Source organism: Sturnus vulgaris, chromosome W (assembly GCF_052056855.1).
Source record: "Sturnus vulgaris isolate bStuVul1 chromosome W, bStuVul1.hap1, whole genome shotgun sequence".
In the NCBI taxonomy this organism is placed as follows: Eukaryota; Metazoa; Chordata; class Aves; order Passeriformes; family Sturnidae; genus Sturnus; species Sturnus vulgaris.
The window spans coordinates 46,385,187-46,401,231 of record NC_142282.1 but is presented as its reverse complement, the minus strand read 5'-3'; the positions used below and the strand labels follow the sequence as shown (position 1 = coordinate 46,401,231).

Here is a 16,045-nt window from a genome sequence, read left to right as displayed (position 1 = left end):
GCACATTTGCTGATGGTGCACTCCATGCCCTCATCCAGATCATCAGTGCAGATAATGAAATCCACGCTGGCTGGCTCTGATCCCTCAGCCATCCTGTAGGTGCCCTGTGATGGCACTCAAGGTGATCTGTTCCATCACCTCACCAGGCACCCAGGTCAGGCTGACAGGCCTGCAGTTCCCCAGATCCTCCTTCCAGCCCTTCTTGGGGATGGGCTCACATTGGCACCTCCAGTCCTCTGGCACCTCCCTGCTGAGCCAGCACTGATGAGAAATGATGGAGAGCAGCTTGGGGAGGTCATGCAGCAGCTCCCTCATCCCCCTAGGATGGATCCCATCTGGTCCCAGAGACACCAGTGAGCATCTGAGTGGCTCAGCAGGTCCCCAGCTGCTTCCTCCTGGATTACAGGGGGTCTATTCTGCTCCCTGTCCCCATCTACCAGCTCAGGAGAACACTTGTCCTGAGGACAACTTGTCTTATGGTTGAAAACTGAGGCAATGAATAGGTTAAATGTCTCAGCCTTTTCCTCATCTTTGGAAACCATATCCCCCCTAATAAACAATATATGTTCTCCTTTACCCTTCTTTTGCCATTAGTGTATTTCTAAAATCATTTTTGTTATCCATCACAGAAGCAACCAGGTTAAATCCTAATAGAGCTTTCACCTCTCTAGTTTTCTTTCTGCATGACTTATCGACATCCTGAAACACTTCTTGAGTTGCCTGTCCCCCTCTGTCCAACGGTGATTCACCTTCTTTGAACCCTGAGTTGCTGGAAAAGCTCCATGCCCAACCAGGCCAGTCATTTTCCTTTCTATCTGACTTTTTGGCACAGAGGGACAAGCAGTTCCTTCCAGATTTCTTTCTTGAATTGTCTCCATCGTTCCTGGGAAACCTTGCTTTTTAAAGGCTGTTTCCCTTAACAAAATCAGTACCTGATTCAGTTATCCCCAATTCTGCATCCTGAATAGGCCCAAGTCTGCTCTTTTTAAGTCCAGTGTAGAAGTTTTGTTGATGTCTCTCCTTATTTCAGAGAATATTTAAAAACTCAATAATTTCATGGTCACTAGTATCCCAAACAGCCTCTGACCACCACATCTGCCACCAGCCCTTCTCTGTTTGTGAACAGCAGGAGACAGAGATTTCCTTGAGAGTGGGAAGAGAAAGAAACCTCCCCAAAGTGCAGGCTGGAAGGTTCAGCCTGGAGGTGAGCAAACACAAAAGTCCCTCCCAGGGCAGAATGTTGGTGTCTGAGGTGTCCCAGCGTGAGGCTGGGCCATGCCATGGCTCTGTGTGCCAGGAGCCGGCAGCACTGGGTGCAGGGAGCCCAGGGAGGGCACAGCAATGCTGGGCTGAGAAATGCTGGGGGGGAAAGCGAGATGGGCATGTGCAGCCGGCCAGGGCAGAGGAGCAGCACACACAGGGGGCACAGCCTGCAGGAGAGATGGCCAAGGGCTGGGCAGGGCTGGCAGGGCCAGAGGCACCCAGGCCTTTGTGCCCTGGGCTCGGGCACAGCCTCTGCAGCCCCACAGAAGGAACTTTCCTGGCAGAGGCTGCACTTTGCTCCTGCCTCGGCCCTCCCTCAGGAGGCTGGCAGGACTTGCACCTTGATGATATTTGTCCTTGCTGCCCCTGCCATCCCACTGCCCCAGGAACAGCCCCGAGCCACCCATGAGGGACGGGCCCTGCTGGCCCAGACCTGGGCTCAGTCCTTGGCCTTTCTGCTTCCTCCACCCAGCCCAGGCCTTGCTCAGCATTGCAGTTCCCTGCTCACAGCCTCGGGCTCCTGCAATCCTGCCCTCAAGGATCTGCTCTCACCAGTCCCTGGGGAGCCTTTGGCACTCCCTGCCCTCAGTGGGGCCAGTGATGCTCCAAGGGACTTGGAGTTGTGCTTCTGACTCCTTGAGCAGCTTCTTCAACCTTCTCTCAGTGCCTGAGGGTCCTGGACTCAGCCCCAAATCCACTGTGGAGGTGATTAAAATGCAGAAAGCACTCAGGATCTCTGTCTTCCTTCAATTGTCTTCAAGAATTCAGGGCATGTGCAGCTGATTGGAGTCAGTTTGCAGTTCTGTTAAGGAGGAAAATTTCGAAGTTCACCTCATGATTTTTCTTTTTATTCAGTTGAGTATTTTTTTATTTTTCAGTTCATTGTAGAGGTGATAGAAGCATTCCCCAGGTGATCTTGATGCTGAATGTCTCCTTAGGAGGTCTGGGCATGTAGAAGAATGAGCCTGACACTGTTTGGACAACCTGCTCCTCACCCCTTTAGTCACCATGTCAGACATTGCCCACTTGGGACTGAACCAAAACATTAAAAAAAAAAATTATTAATTTTTCCTTGGAATTAAAATGTACTTATTAATAAAATTGTATTGTTCTATATTTTTATTACCTTACTTCTATATTTATATTAAAAAATCTATACATTTTTAGCAAGCAAAAAAGATTTTGGTCATTGCTTCTAAGTAACACTATTCCCTTCATTAATTAATTGGTCAATTGACCACTATTGGGTATTGATTTCTCCCTCTTTATGCTTATAAGTCCTATTTTTACTCCTTTAGTTCTGGGTTTTTTTAATCATTTTCTCAGACAGGGTAAAAGGGGCCACTCTGGGGGAGCCGAGTGGGAATTCGATGCGGCACTGAGGGATTCTGATGGACACTTCGGGATCCGGGCGGCTACTTGGGAGGCTCTAACGGGGCTCTCTGGGGCGCGGGGGTTCATGGGAGTTGTAGGCACAGGTATAACACGGCTCTAATAAGGCTCTTTAGGGCTCAGGGAAGGGCAGGAATTTTAGGCCCCAGATTATGTTACGTGAAACTCAGAAGCCGCCGGGGATGACAGGAGATAATTCCCAGAAGTGACTGTAACGGGAATCTGTCGGGTTGGGAGCATTCAGGGGATCTGGGGATGCTTTTAGGGGGTCCCAAATGGGTGCTGTGGAGGTACTTAGGGATCCTGGAGGGTTTGGGGGACGCTTATGGGACATGTGGGGGGCGGATACCGGGGTTCTGTGGGGCGCGGGGCATGACGGGCGTTGTAGTCCCAGCTCCAATGGGGTTCTATCGGTCCGCGGGGCATGATGGGAGTTATAGGCTAAAAGAAAAGATGGCGCTGACACCAGGCAGCACCCCTAAGCCTCGATCTCCGGCGCTGATTGGTTGCAGGCAACGATGGGCAGAGGCGGGAGGAGCCCATTCAACCCCTCCAGTCCCTCCCAGTACAGCCCAGTTCATCCCCAGTACAGCTCAGTACAACCTCAGTGCCCCTCCAGGCCCTCCTTGTACACTTGAGTTCATTCCTATTCCCTTCCAGTTCCCCCCAGTGTCATGCATAGTATGCCTCAGTGTCCCCCAATGTTCCCAACACTGTTCCCAGTGTGATAAATGTGATTCATGCTAATTAAATTGTAACTATATTAACAAAATTGTATTTAGATCAATAGAAGACAATTGTTACAGAGTGAGGGGGGAAATGGGTGAGACAGGACACAGGACATCTTCCAGATGTTGGGAGTCAAAGAAGGAGGTTGGAAGAAAGTCAAACAAGAATAGAAGAAGGACGTAGGTCTGACAAGCAGCATCTAGAAATAGAAAGTTTTGACCTTGAAATGGGCCAAAATGGGATGATTCCAAGCATGGGACTCAATTAAAGTCTTGCTATGGAAAACATCTGCTCAGTCACATAGTGCGCCTGCGCTACCTGCAGGTCACACCTCGGTCATTGATGAAGATGATGAGCCTTCATCAGAAATAAGACCCTCAAAAGGATGAGAGACCCCCTAACCCATTAGTAGAGCATGCGCCATACACACAGTGACACACATTTTAGGAATAGAAACTAGGAGGAGTTTTCTGGAAACTCCTGTAGCCTACAGTATATAAGTGGGATTGTTAGCCTGGATGCTTTGGTACGTGAGGAATGGCGAGCCACTCCCCGTACCCCCGGTTGGAGGGGGCCCCTCCCCCCTCCCTGGTCGGTTTTGCTTATGGTTTATACAAACGTCAATTATACTAAATTACTTACTGCCAAATTTTGTATATTCTTAAATATATGCACTTTGATTGTATTAATCTCCAATACTTTAATTGTCATCTCCAATACTTTGATTGTATTCATTTTGTTACTATTTAAAAATTTACTATTAAATTTAATCTTGTTGCTTGATAAATTGGAAAAATAGAACATCATTCATAACACCAGGTAAGCAGTGGTGGTCGAATAAACATCCTTGTCCCAATTCACAAACTCTCCGGAGATAGTCAGTCTCACAGATAATCGTCTGGTCCTTGTAGATAACCACCAGTGAAATCTGGAAGTCTGGTCCTTGAGATTGGCAGCAGTGATCAAACAAAGGCAGGAAGGGCTATCGGGAAGACTGATATTGCAAGCTGGTAGTCGATGCAACTTACTTGGAAAACATAGCATAATATAACAAGGTGATTTTAAACAGAACTATTTGATCATATAATTTATTTTATCTAGTGTCCATGCTTCACTTCAGAGCTTAGTATTCTGGTTTATACAAACCCCAATACTTTTGTGATTAACGCGGATCTTTTATCAGTGATCCCAGGATGGAGGCAGAGGGGATGGAGCCGGCTGGGGTGGAGAAGGATGCCACGAGAGTGGAGGGGGATGGGGATGGAGGCGGGGGAGATGAGGGTGAATCCAGGGCAAGGCGGGCACGGCCCGGAAGCGGATCCTGGCGGTGGCTCCTCCTCCCGGCGCAGCGCGGGCGGATGATCCTGGGGAGCGGCCGCGTGGTGCGGGACGGGACCGGGGGAACGGGGGGAGAGCGGGGAACGGGGGGATAGCGGGGAACGGGGGGGATCCTCTGTGTGGGTGCCGGTGCCGGGGCTGCGGAAGGAAGGGGAGGAGGAGGAGGAGGAGGCGCTGGCCGGCCCGGGATGAGCGCTGGCATGTATTATCTGAGGCGAGCTGATGTCTCTCACCGCTTTAGCTCTAGAATTACTCTGAGGCCCGGCCATCCCTCCCTCCCTCCCTCCGGCAGCGCAGCTTTTGCCCGCGGTGCCATCGAGTCCCCGGGCCGGGCTCTGAGCCCGGAGCTCTGCTCAGGCCGACCCTAAAGCCGGAATGTTTTGTGCTTCCCGCAGGTGTGTGGTTAAACCCGGGACATTCCAGGCCCGGTGTCTGATGCAGCGTTTTGGAGAGTGCCCAGAGCTGCAGGTGCCAGTGGGACAGGTGAGGTTTGGGGTGACCCAGGCGCTCCCAAGGCTTTGGATGTGCAGCCCCTGGGAAGGCTCCCTCTGCCTGTGCTGGGCTCCTGTCAGCTCCCCAGGCATGGATTTGTGGGCAGGGAAAGGAAAAGAGCCAGGGCCTCGTGTTCATCTGGGTCCTTTTGTATCTAAAGTCCAGATTTGACTTCTGGTGCTGTATTTTCTACTGCAATTTAAACATTCTGTTTTAAATAAAACTATTTTTGGTTTCGTTTTCGTGTCCCTGGAGACACAATGGTCATCGTGTGGGGAGGAGGGAGAGCTCAGGAAGGAGAAAGGATGGGGGAAAGGTGCTTGTAATTTTACTTCTCAATATCCTCTGATTTTCTGGGCAATAACTTCAGGTCATTCTCCTACATGGAGTGTGTTTGGCCAGTGATCAGGGAGAGACTTCTCCCCGTTCTTATCCCAAGGCAGGAGCCTTTCAGCGTGGGCTCTGTGCCACTGGGTGGCCTCGTGGTTTTCTGTCTCTTGTGATCGCTGTGTGCATCTCCAGGGAGACAAACGAGGCCATGCTGAGCCTCTAGATGCAAAATGTTCCCATTTGCCACGGAAATGTTCGTGTTGGCCAGGCTGGGAACATCTCAGCATGTCCAGGGCCAGTGAGGGATGGGGTCCAGCACTCCAAGTGACACTGGGACCAGAACCACAAGGACCATTTGGAGCCACACTGGACTTGGTGGATGACCTTGACCTCAGCCTGACACTGCTTCACCCCAGGACAGGAGAGCCACCATCAGCTTTTATTACCCACCCATAAAAGTTTCACCTTTGAACCTCCCCAAATCCCATCTGGGACCCCCACAGGGGACCCCCCCAAACTCTGGGACCCCCCTCCAGCCCCCTCAGCCACGCTGTGGCCACAGCTTCATCTCGGTGAAGGGGATGGAGACGTTGAAGCCTTTCCAGGGGAACCAGTGGATGCCCTGTGGGGGAGCTGGGGGGTCAGAACCCTTGGAGAGTTCCAGAGACCCCCATAAATCCCCATAGAGACCCCACAGACGCCCCCCAGATTCCTATGGGCACTCATGGACCCTTAGGGATCCCATAGACACCCCAGAGACCATAGAGATCCCCACAGGCCCTACAGGACCACACAGGCTCTATAGATCCCACAGACCCTTTTTCCACAGACCCCTATGGACCCTTAGAGAATCCCATGGACCCTCCCAAAGATTCCCTCATACACCCCCAGACCCCCCCATAGTCCTATAGCCCACCCTAGACCTCCCCTAGCCCCCTTAAAATACCCAAAGCCCCTTGCAAAGCGCCCCCAGATCCCCTCCAGACTCCCCCAAAATCCCCTTCAGACTCCCCCAAATCTCCTCCAGACCCCCCCAAATCTCCTCCATATCTCCCCATACCCCCTTAAGTACCCTCTAGACCCCCCGAAATCCCCCCCAGACCCCCCCAATCCCTCACCCCGTGCCCCCCCGGCCCAGGTGGGTACCTGGTGGTCCCGGGGGGTCCCGTAGAGCCCGTTCAGGTTGGCATAGTGGCAGTTTCGCTACCACCAGGCTGCCCCGGAGGCCGCGGGGCGGGGGAGCGGCCCGAGGGGTCCCGAGGGTCCCGGGAGTCCCGGTCCTGTGTGGAGAAGGGGCTGTCTGAGTGGTCGGAGAGGGCATCTCCTGTGGGGGGACATGTCAGGGACCCCCAAACTCAGCAGGAGCCACCAAAACCCACCAGAAACCCCAATACCCCCAGGGACCCCAAAACCCACCAGAGATTCTCAAAACCCACCAGGGACCCCAAAACCCACCAAGGGCCCCACAGCCCCCTGCCAACCAATGAACCCCAAACCCCCAGGGGATCCCAAATCCCATCAGGACCCCACAGAATTCCCCTAAACCACCAGGGACCCCAAAACCCACCAGGGACTCCCAAAACAACCCAGGGACCCCAAAACTTACCAGAGACCCCCAGGGATCCCCAAACCCACCAGGAACCACCAAAAGTCAGCAGAAACCCCCAAATACCCCAAGGACCCCAAAACTTATCAGGCACCCCCAAACCCACCAGAAACCCCAAAACCACCAGGCACCCCCAGGGACCCCAAAACCCACCAGCGACCCCATAGTTCTCTGCCATCCAGTGAACCCCCAAACCCCCCTTGGATCCCAAATCCCATCAGGACTCCCAAAAATTCCACCCCAAACCCCCCCGCCCCCCCCGGCACCGGCGGTGCCGCTGAACGCTCCCACGCGGAGCCGGTACCGCTCCTAGGCGCTGCCCACGGCGAAGTCGCGATAGATCGCGAAGGCCGAGTCGCGACCGGCCCGCAGGTCCACGCGCAGCTCCGTGGGGGTCGCGGCCGTCTGCTCGTGCAACGCCTCGTTCCCTGCACCCCAAAAATCCTCCGGTACCCCCAGGACTCCTGCGGGGTCCCCTCGCGTTCCCCCGTCCACCCCGCAATGCTCCCCCTGAAATATTGGGGACCCCCAAACTCCTGGGGACCCCAAAAGTGCCCCCTGAACTCCTGGACACCCCCTCAAATCCTTCCCGGACCCCAAAACCAGATCTGAATATTTGGGGGGACGCCCCCTGAATCCTACGAGTTCCCCACTCGGACCCCTGGGGATCCCCCAAATTTTGGGGTCCCATCGAGTACCCCCTGCTGCCGCCCCAGGGCTCTCCTCAAAGTTCCCCCAAACCCTGGGAGTGCCTCCCAGTCCCCTCAGATTTTTTTATAGGTCCCCCCCCAAAATCCCCAGGCCCCCCAAAATCCTCAGGGCCCCCCCTGACCGAGCCAGAATTCGCCGCTGACGTTGCCGAAGCCGCGGGGGTACGAGTCCCACCCCCTCCAAAAATCGGTGCCTCCGTCCTGGCGGCGTGGAAAACCTGGGGAGGGGGGAGGTCAGGGGTACCCCAAAACCCCTCTGATCCCCCAAACCCCAATTTCCATCCCATAAACCCTAGAGAACCCCTCCAGTCCCTCCCAGTGCCCCCCAGTCCCCTCCCAGTGCCTTTCCAGCACCCCTCAACCTCGCCAATGCCCTCCAACACCCCCTGCAGGACCCCCCCAATTACCCCAAACCCCCTCATTTCCCCTCCATAAACCCTGTAGAACCCCCCACCCCCTCCCAGTATCCCAAAGTGCCCTCTCAGTGCCCCCCAGCACCCCTCAACCTCCCCAACACCCCCTGCAGGACCCCCAATTGCCCCCAAACCCCCTCATTTCCCCCCAAAAAACCGCCATAAATCCTCCTCTAAAGCCCTGTAGGACCCCCCCAGCATTGCTCCCAGTGTTCCCAGTCGCACCAGCCAGCCGCCGCCGTCCGTGTCCATGTCACAGAAGACGCGGAGGGGCCGGGCCGGGTCCCCCCCGAGGAAGATGAGGGTGTCCCAGGAGGGTCCCGGCCCGTTCCGCTGCTCCTCGGCGCAGTCCCGGGGATGGGGGTGCGGGAGTGGGGCTGGGGGTGGGCATTGGGGTCACCTCAGACACCCCAAAAAGTTTCTGGGAATTCAGGGGTGACCCCTCCCCAAAATGACACAGGCACCCCCCAATGCCTCCATCCGAAATTTGGGGGTCTGGGTGACACCCCCAGGATCTGAGACCCCCTCAGATGATCCAGGGGTGGAGCTGTCCCCCCAAAAGACACAGATCTCCCAAAAAAGCACCCAGGGGTACAGCTGTCCCCCCTCAAAGGACACAGTCCCACCAAAAAAGGGCCCCAAATAACCCCCAAATGACTCTCAAAATCCCAAATAACCCCAGAAACCCCAAATAACCCCCAAAACCCCAAAATAACCGCCAAATCACTCCCTAAACCTCAAATAACCCCCAAATAACCCCAATTAACCCCCAAAACCCCAAATAATACTAAATAAACCCAAATACCCCCCACTTCCCCCAATAACCCTACTCCCATTTTTGGGGGTCCAGGTGCCCCTCCCTCCCCCATAGCTCCCCCCACTCACGAGTGTCAAAGGTGGCCTCCAGGGGGGCACTTTTGGGGTGTCCCCCTCGGCCCCACGGCCGCACCCCATAGCGTCCCGCCGGCTCCAGCCCCCACAGCTGCTGCGGTGTCGCCTCGGGGGGCAGCCACAGGGTCTGGCGGGAACGGGGGGTTTTGGGATACCCCAATGGGGACAGCGGGGTTCCCAGGGGGGTATTGGGGTATCAAAGGGATTATTGGGGTCCCCCAAAGCTGTATTGGGGTGCCATTACCAAAGGAGGGTAATGGGATACCCCGAGGTGTTATTGGGGTTCCCAGGGGGATATTGGGGTCCCCCAGAGCTGTATTGGGGTTCCCAGAGGGTTGCTGGGGTCCCCCAAGGAGATATTGGGGTGCCATTACCAAAGGAGGGTAATGGGATACCCCGAGGTGTTTTTGGGGTCCTAAGCAGATATTGGGGGACACCCGGGGTTTTTAGGTTCCTTTTGGGGGGTCGTTACCTGCTGGGACACCCCGGGGGGGCCGTACTCCAGCTCGTAGCCATCGGGGGGGGGGGGCGCGGGGGGGGTCCCAGTGCATCCGGGCACTGCGGGGCCACACCGAGCCCACCCACAGGGTCCCTGGGCCACCTGGGGAAGGACACACTGCTGACATCTACAACAGCCCCAAATCCCCTTCTGATACCCCAAAAACCACTGTGGTCACCCCAAACTCCCCAGCCCCACACCCCAAACCCTCCCATGGGCCCCCCCAGCCCTGCCCTCACACCGTGCCCGATGGACATGGCCCAACTCCCCCAAATTTTCCCTCAAAGACCCCCCCAGTCACCCTCAGCCCCCAGTTTCCCCCAATGCCTGCCAGACCTGTTTCCTCCAGGACCTCCCAGTCCCCTGAGTTCTTCCCAGTTTCCCCAGTCCTCTCCAGTCCCCAGCTCCACCCCAATTCCCCCCTGACTCAGTTTCGCCTCATTCTCCAATTTCCCCCCCATTCCCAGTTTGCCTCGATCTCCACCAGTCCCTTCAGTCCCCAGTTCCCTCCAGTTACCCCCAGGCCTCAGAGCCCTCAGTTGCCATCAGTTCACCCCAGTCTCTTGTTTCCCCCCAGTTCTCCAAACCTCCCAGTTATCCCCAGTTCCTCCAGTTCCCCCAGTCCCCAGTTCCCTCCAGTTCCTCACAGGCCCAGTTCCCCCAGTTTCCCAAATCCCCCAGTTGTCCCAAGTTGTCCCCAATTCCTCCAGTTCCCCCAGTTCTCCTGCCAGTTGCTCCCAGTGCTACATTGCCCCTAATCTCCAGTTCCCCCCAGTCCTCTGGCTACCCCCTGTTGGGAAGGATGAATTAGGGAAACTTTATAAATATGAGTGCTTAGCAAAAGACTTTGAGAATATAGAAAATATGAGCGAAATAGAAATGGTAGCAATTTTCGACTGTGTGGCCGAAAGCAACTGAATGCCTGAAGGCCCCTTTGTTTAGATAATGTTAGATGCTGCAAATACCAAAGAGCAAACAGACATCCTCCCTAGGCATGGCAGGAAGGGTCCCAGATAAAATTTAAAGATAAGAAAAGCAGCAAAACATGGTAATATAGTGATTCCTATAGGTTGCATGCAAATGTTAGAGAATTTGTATCTTGTATTAGATTGGTTAGTGGAAATTAGAATATTCAACATAGAAGATTTAATGTATTGTAAACGGGAAAATCCCTCTCTTATGCTCTTACTCTCTTATGCTCTTACCCTCTTATGCTCTTACTCTCTTCGTTCTTACTTTCTTAAGTTCCTTTTTCTTACTCTCATTTTATCCCTCTCTCCGCCCTGCTCTGAGCTGCGGCTGCAGTTCCTAGCAGGGCCTTATATATACCCACGCCCTACGAAATAAACTGCAAACTTTAAGACCAGAATAAAAGGAGCGCCTGAGTTTGTCCTGACCGTCCCAAAGCAGAGATTCCTACAACCCCCAGCTCCCAGTTTTGCCCAGTTCTCCCAAGTATCCTCAGCCCCAGTTGCTCCCAGTCCCCCTCTAATCCCACTGTTGTCCCTGGTCCCTGAGCTGTCCCAATCCCCCCAAAACTGTTCCCGGCCACCCCAATAACGAATCCCTCATATTCCTCCAGTTTCCCCAAGTCCCTCCCAGTTCACCCCCAGTACCCCCCAAATTCTCCCCAGTGCCCAGTTTCTCCCAGTCTTTCCCAGTCCTCAGCTCCACCCCAGCCCCAGTTTGCCCCAGTTCCACGCAGTTTTGCCCAAGCCACACGTGACCCCAGACCCCATTTCCAACCGGTCCCCCTTAGCTTTTCCCAGTTCCTCCCAGTCCCCAGGTGATCAGAGTCCGTCCAGGAGTTACACTCCCCCAAATCTCCACTCCCCTCCAATCCCTGGTCTCACTTTCCCCTGAATCCCCAAGTCCTCAGTGCCCTCCGAGCTGCCCCTGGGCCCCACTCCCAGCCCTGTCCCCACTCCAGCTCCATTCCCAGCGGGGTCCTGGGGGAATCCCCTCAGTCCCTCACTAGTGGTGGCCTCACTGGAGACGTGGTCGGTCCTTTTGCCTCCCCTCAGCCCATAGAGGTGGAAGCGGTACCGGTGGGACGGGGGCAGCCCCGGCACCGTCACCAAGCGGGACTCACCATCGATGGGCAGGGCCTGGGGCTGGCCCTGGGCATCCCGGTACTGCAGTGTGAAGGAGCCAAAGGAGCCCTTGGGGACGCTCCACTCTGGCAGCCCCATAGATTCTGGGGTGATGCTGGAGACCCTCAGTTCTCCCATCACTGCCCGTGCCATGGGGGTCTCAGATGGAGTGGTCTCAGTTGGGGGGGCTTTGGGGTCCTCAGGTTGTGGCTCTTCTGTCGTGGCTGTGGCTGCAATGGAGACACGATGATGATGTGTGTGAGAATCCATGTGTCTATCCAAATATCCATCCATCCACCCATCCATCCGATCATGTTTCTTTCTATGCACCTTTTCCATCAACTAATTCTTTAACCTCTTCTTCCATTGGATCATCCAATCACCAACTGCTGACCTGATACATCAAACCTCCACCAAATTGCCCCAACACTCATAGTTCACCATCCATCTTAATGTATCCATTATCTATCATCAATCTGACATCCATCCATTATCCATCCTTTTAACTTCAAGTCCTTAATTCCATTCCTCCATCTATTCTCCTCCCTCCTCCATTTACCCCCTCCTTCAACCAGGGCACGAACCAGCCATGAGCTCAGCCACTCATCCATCCATTCATGCATCCATCCATCCATCCATCCATTATCCATACATCATTCATCCATCATCCATGCATTCATCTGTTCATCCATCCATATTTCCGTCCATCCATACATACATCCATGCATCCATCCCTCTATCCATACCTCCAGCAATCAACCAACCATCCAGTTCAGGAGCCCTTCATCCATCGTCCAGCCATCAGTTTCTCCATCCTCCATCCACTCATTCCTGTACCTCTCTGTACCCTTCACTCACCCACATGTTCTTCCATTGCTTGACCCCTCCATCTCTCCTCCATCCATCATCCTTCATCCCTTTATTCACCCTCCCTCACCCCTCTGACTTTTCCCCTCACCTGTGACCATGTCAATGGAGACACGGTCGGTGCTTTTGCCTCCCCTCAGCCCATAGAGGTGGAAGCGGTACCGGCGGGACGGGGACAGCCCCGGCACCGTCACCGAGTGGGACTCACCATCGATGGGCAGGGCCTGGGGCTGGCCCTGGGCATCCCGGTACTGCAGTGTGAAGGAGTCAAAGGAGCCCTTGGGGACGCTCCACTGCAGTTGCACAGAGTTGGGGCTGACACTAGAGACCTTCAGCTCTCCCAGCACTGCCTGTGTCAAGGGGGCCTCAGATGGAGAGGCCTCAGTTTGGGGATGTGCAGTTTGGAGAACGTCAGCTCTGGGGGCCTCAGTTGAGGTGTCCATTGAGGGTGAGGGCAGATCCTCGGGGTCGGCTGCAGCAACAACAGAGAGGGGACACTGACGGATGTGGGCATTAGTATGTCCATCCATATGTCCATCCATCATCCACCCAACTATCCATTATCCATCATGCACCATCTCCTCCCAGTCCCTTCTCACCATTCCCTCCTCACCCATCACTGAGCACCCAATGACCCCAGCCCATCCAATCAACCACTGACTCTTCCATGGACTTACTGACCAGCATCTGCCATCATCTACCATCTTCATCATCGTCATAATCAACATTATCCATCAGCCTGATTTCTCCAATATCCACCATCATCCATCCATCCATCCATCCATCCATCCATCCATCCATCCATCATCCATCCATTCATGCATCCATCCATCCATCCGTGCATCCATCCGTGCATCCATCCATCCGTCCATCCATCCATCCATCCATCCATCCATCTATCCATCCAAACAAACATCAATCCCTTCATCACTCCACCCTCCCATGGTCCTAGACATTTGTCCATCTCCAAGCTGTCTCCAGTTTCTCTTCCCAGTTCCACCCATTGCTCCTTCCCTTCCCCATCACCATCCACAATCAGGCAGTCACAAATCCCAGGAAACATTTGCTCACTGATTGATACTTCCGGCCTGCCTATTGATGAACAATCCATCATCCTATCCATATATCCATATATCCATATATCCACCCATGTACCCAGCTCTCCTTTCACCATCCACTTCTGCAGGCATCCAATGATGTTTGCATCCATCCTTCTACTCATGGCTTCATCCAACCCTCCAGATATCCTTCCATAATCCACCATTTTCTCCATCTTTCCATCAATCTCTCCATTCCTTCTTCCATCTCTCCAACCCTTCCACCCTCTGGCCTTCCTCCTCACCTGTGACAACATCAGTGGAGACACGGTCAATCCTTTTCCTGCCCCCTTTGCCTCCCCTCAGCCCATAGAGGTGGAAGCGGTACCGGCGGGCCGGGGACAGCCCCGGCACCGTCACCGAGTGGGACTCGCCATCGATGGGCAGGGTCTGGGGCTGGCCCTGGGCATCCCGGTACTGCAGCATGAAGGAGTCAAAGGAGCCCTTGGGGACGCTCCACTGCAGCTGCAAAGAGTTGGGTGTGACACTGGAGACCTTCAACTTCCCCAGCACCACCTGTCCCTGGTCAGTCTCAGTTTGGGGCTGCTCAGTTTGGGGCTGCTCAGGTTTGTGTTCTTCAGGCTGGGGCTCTTCTCAGGGTAGGGGCAGCTGCTCTGGCACTGTTGCATCTGTGATGGAGAGGAGATGGTGATGGGTGTGAGAATCCACATGTTCATTGAACCATCCATCCATCCATCCATCCATCCCACTATGCATCCATGAATCCATGCATCCATGTATCCATTCTTCCATCCATCCATCCATCCATGCATCCATCCACTGTCCATCCACTGTCCATCCACTGCCATTCCATTGTCCATCCATCATCCATTGTTCATCCATCTTCCATCACCCATCATCATCATCCATCCATCATCACAGTCATCATCATCATCATCATCAACATAATCATTCATCTATCCATTTATCCTTCTACCTTGCCAACACTTCCACACATCCTCCTCTACCAAGCTGGGAAACTGGGGAGAAGTGGGAATGGAGGGACCGATGATGGGTGATGGATAGATAATGGATCTATCCAATTAAATAATGATGATGATGATGGATGATGATGGGTGTTTGCCAGTGGAAGGGTCAATGGTTGGATGGATGATGCTGATGTCAGTGGGTACTGAAGGGCAGGTAGGGATGGGATCCTTTGATTGCTCCACCTCTCCATCCTTACAGCCACCACTCCAACCCTTTCACTCTCTGATCTTCCCCCTCACCTGTGACAATGTCAGTGGAGAATGGTCAGTCCTTTTGCCTCCCCTCAGCCCATAGAGGTGGAAGTGGTACCGACGGGACGGGGACAGCCCTGGCACCGTCACCGAGCGGGACTCACCATCGATGGGCAGGGCCTGGGGCTGGCCCTGGGCATCCCGGTACTGCAGTGTGAAGGAGTCAAAGGAGCCCTTGGGGACACTCCACTGCAGCCCCACAGATTCTGGGGTGATGCTGGAGACCCTCAGCCCCCCCAGTACCGCCTGCAATGGGGGGTCTCAGATGGGGGGGGACTCAGTGTGAAGTTTCTGATGTTTTTGCTCCTCTGAGGGCAGGGGGAACTCCTCTGGCTCTTCTGTGCCTGCAGTGGATGATGGCATGAGAATCCCTGTGTCCATACAATCATCCATCCCACCACCCAGCAATCAAGGCATACATCCTTCCATTTACACTTTTATCTGCAGGATTATTCATTCTGGCACCCATCATATACCCTTCCACCCAACCACAGGCACATTTTCTTTAACTCCTTTAATCTCACCCTGCATTGCGTCACCCAACTACCCACCCACTGATCTGACATGTCAAACCACTGACAAACTGCCCCAACAGCTCTCATCCATTATCCATCTTCATCCATTCATCCATCCATCCTGTTTCCTTCAGGCAGTCCTTGAATACAATCCTATTTTAATCTGATTTGAATACAATCCTACATTTCTATTCCTCTACACTCGCCTCCTTACTCACTCAGAGCAAAAACCAGCCATGGGCTCAGCCACATGTGTGCCTGTCCAGCCATGTGTCCACTCAGCATTCATCCATCCAATCCACCCAAGAGGACCCCCCTCCATCGATACATCATCCATCACCATCCATGCATCCCCCACCATCTGTTGCATTTCCTAGATACATTGTAAATGGTACATCCCGTGACCCCTGCTGTGCCCTGTATCTTGGTCCCTCTCCCCTCCTGGCCACACAGAGCTGGCTGGGATCCGATTTCTCCCCGCCCCCCCTTTCCAGACCCTAGAAAAGGTCAGGACCCGCTGACCTCGCTCTCTTTCCCCGTGCTCTTTCTTTTTTCCCCCCACTCTCTTA

General features: G+C 54.1%; 1 long non-coding RNA gene, 1 other non-coding gene and 1 pseudogene across 2 annotated transcripts; 2 read left to right on the top strand and 1 right to left on the bottom strand.

Moving 5' to 3' along the window:
- Nucleotides 1-4,714: 4,714 nt before the first annotated feature.
- LOC148220251 (uncharacterized) lies at nucleotides 4,715-5,451 on the top strand. Its single transcript, XR_015799085.1, has 2 exons — nucleotides 4,715-4,766; nucleotides 5,118-5,451. It is a non-coding gene; the product is annotated as an uncharacterized LOC148220251 (long non-coding RNA).
- Nucleotides 4,903-4,986, top strand: LOC148220252 (small nucleolar RNA SNORD45). The gene has a single exon (XR_015799180.1). It is a non-coding gene; the product is annotated as a small nucleolar RNA SNORD45 (small nucleolar RNA).
- Nucleotides 5,452-6,085: 634 nt separating the features above from the next.
- Nucleotides 6,086-13,385, bottom strand: LOC148220250 (tenascin-X-like; annotated as a pseudogene).
- Nucleotides 13,386-16,045: the final 2,660 nt, after the last annotated feature.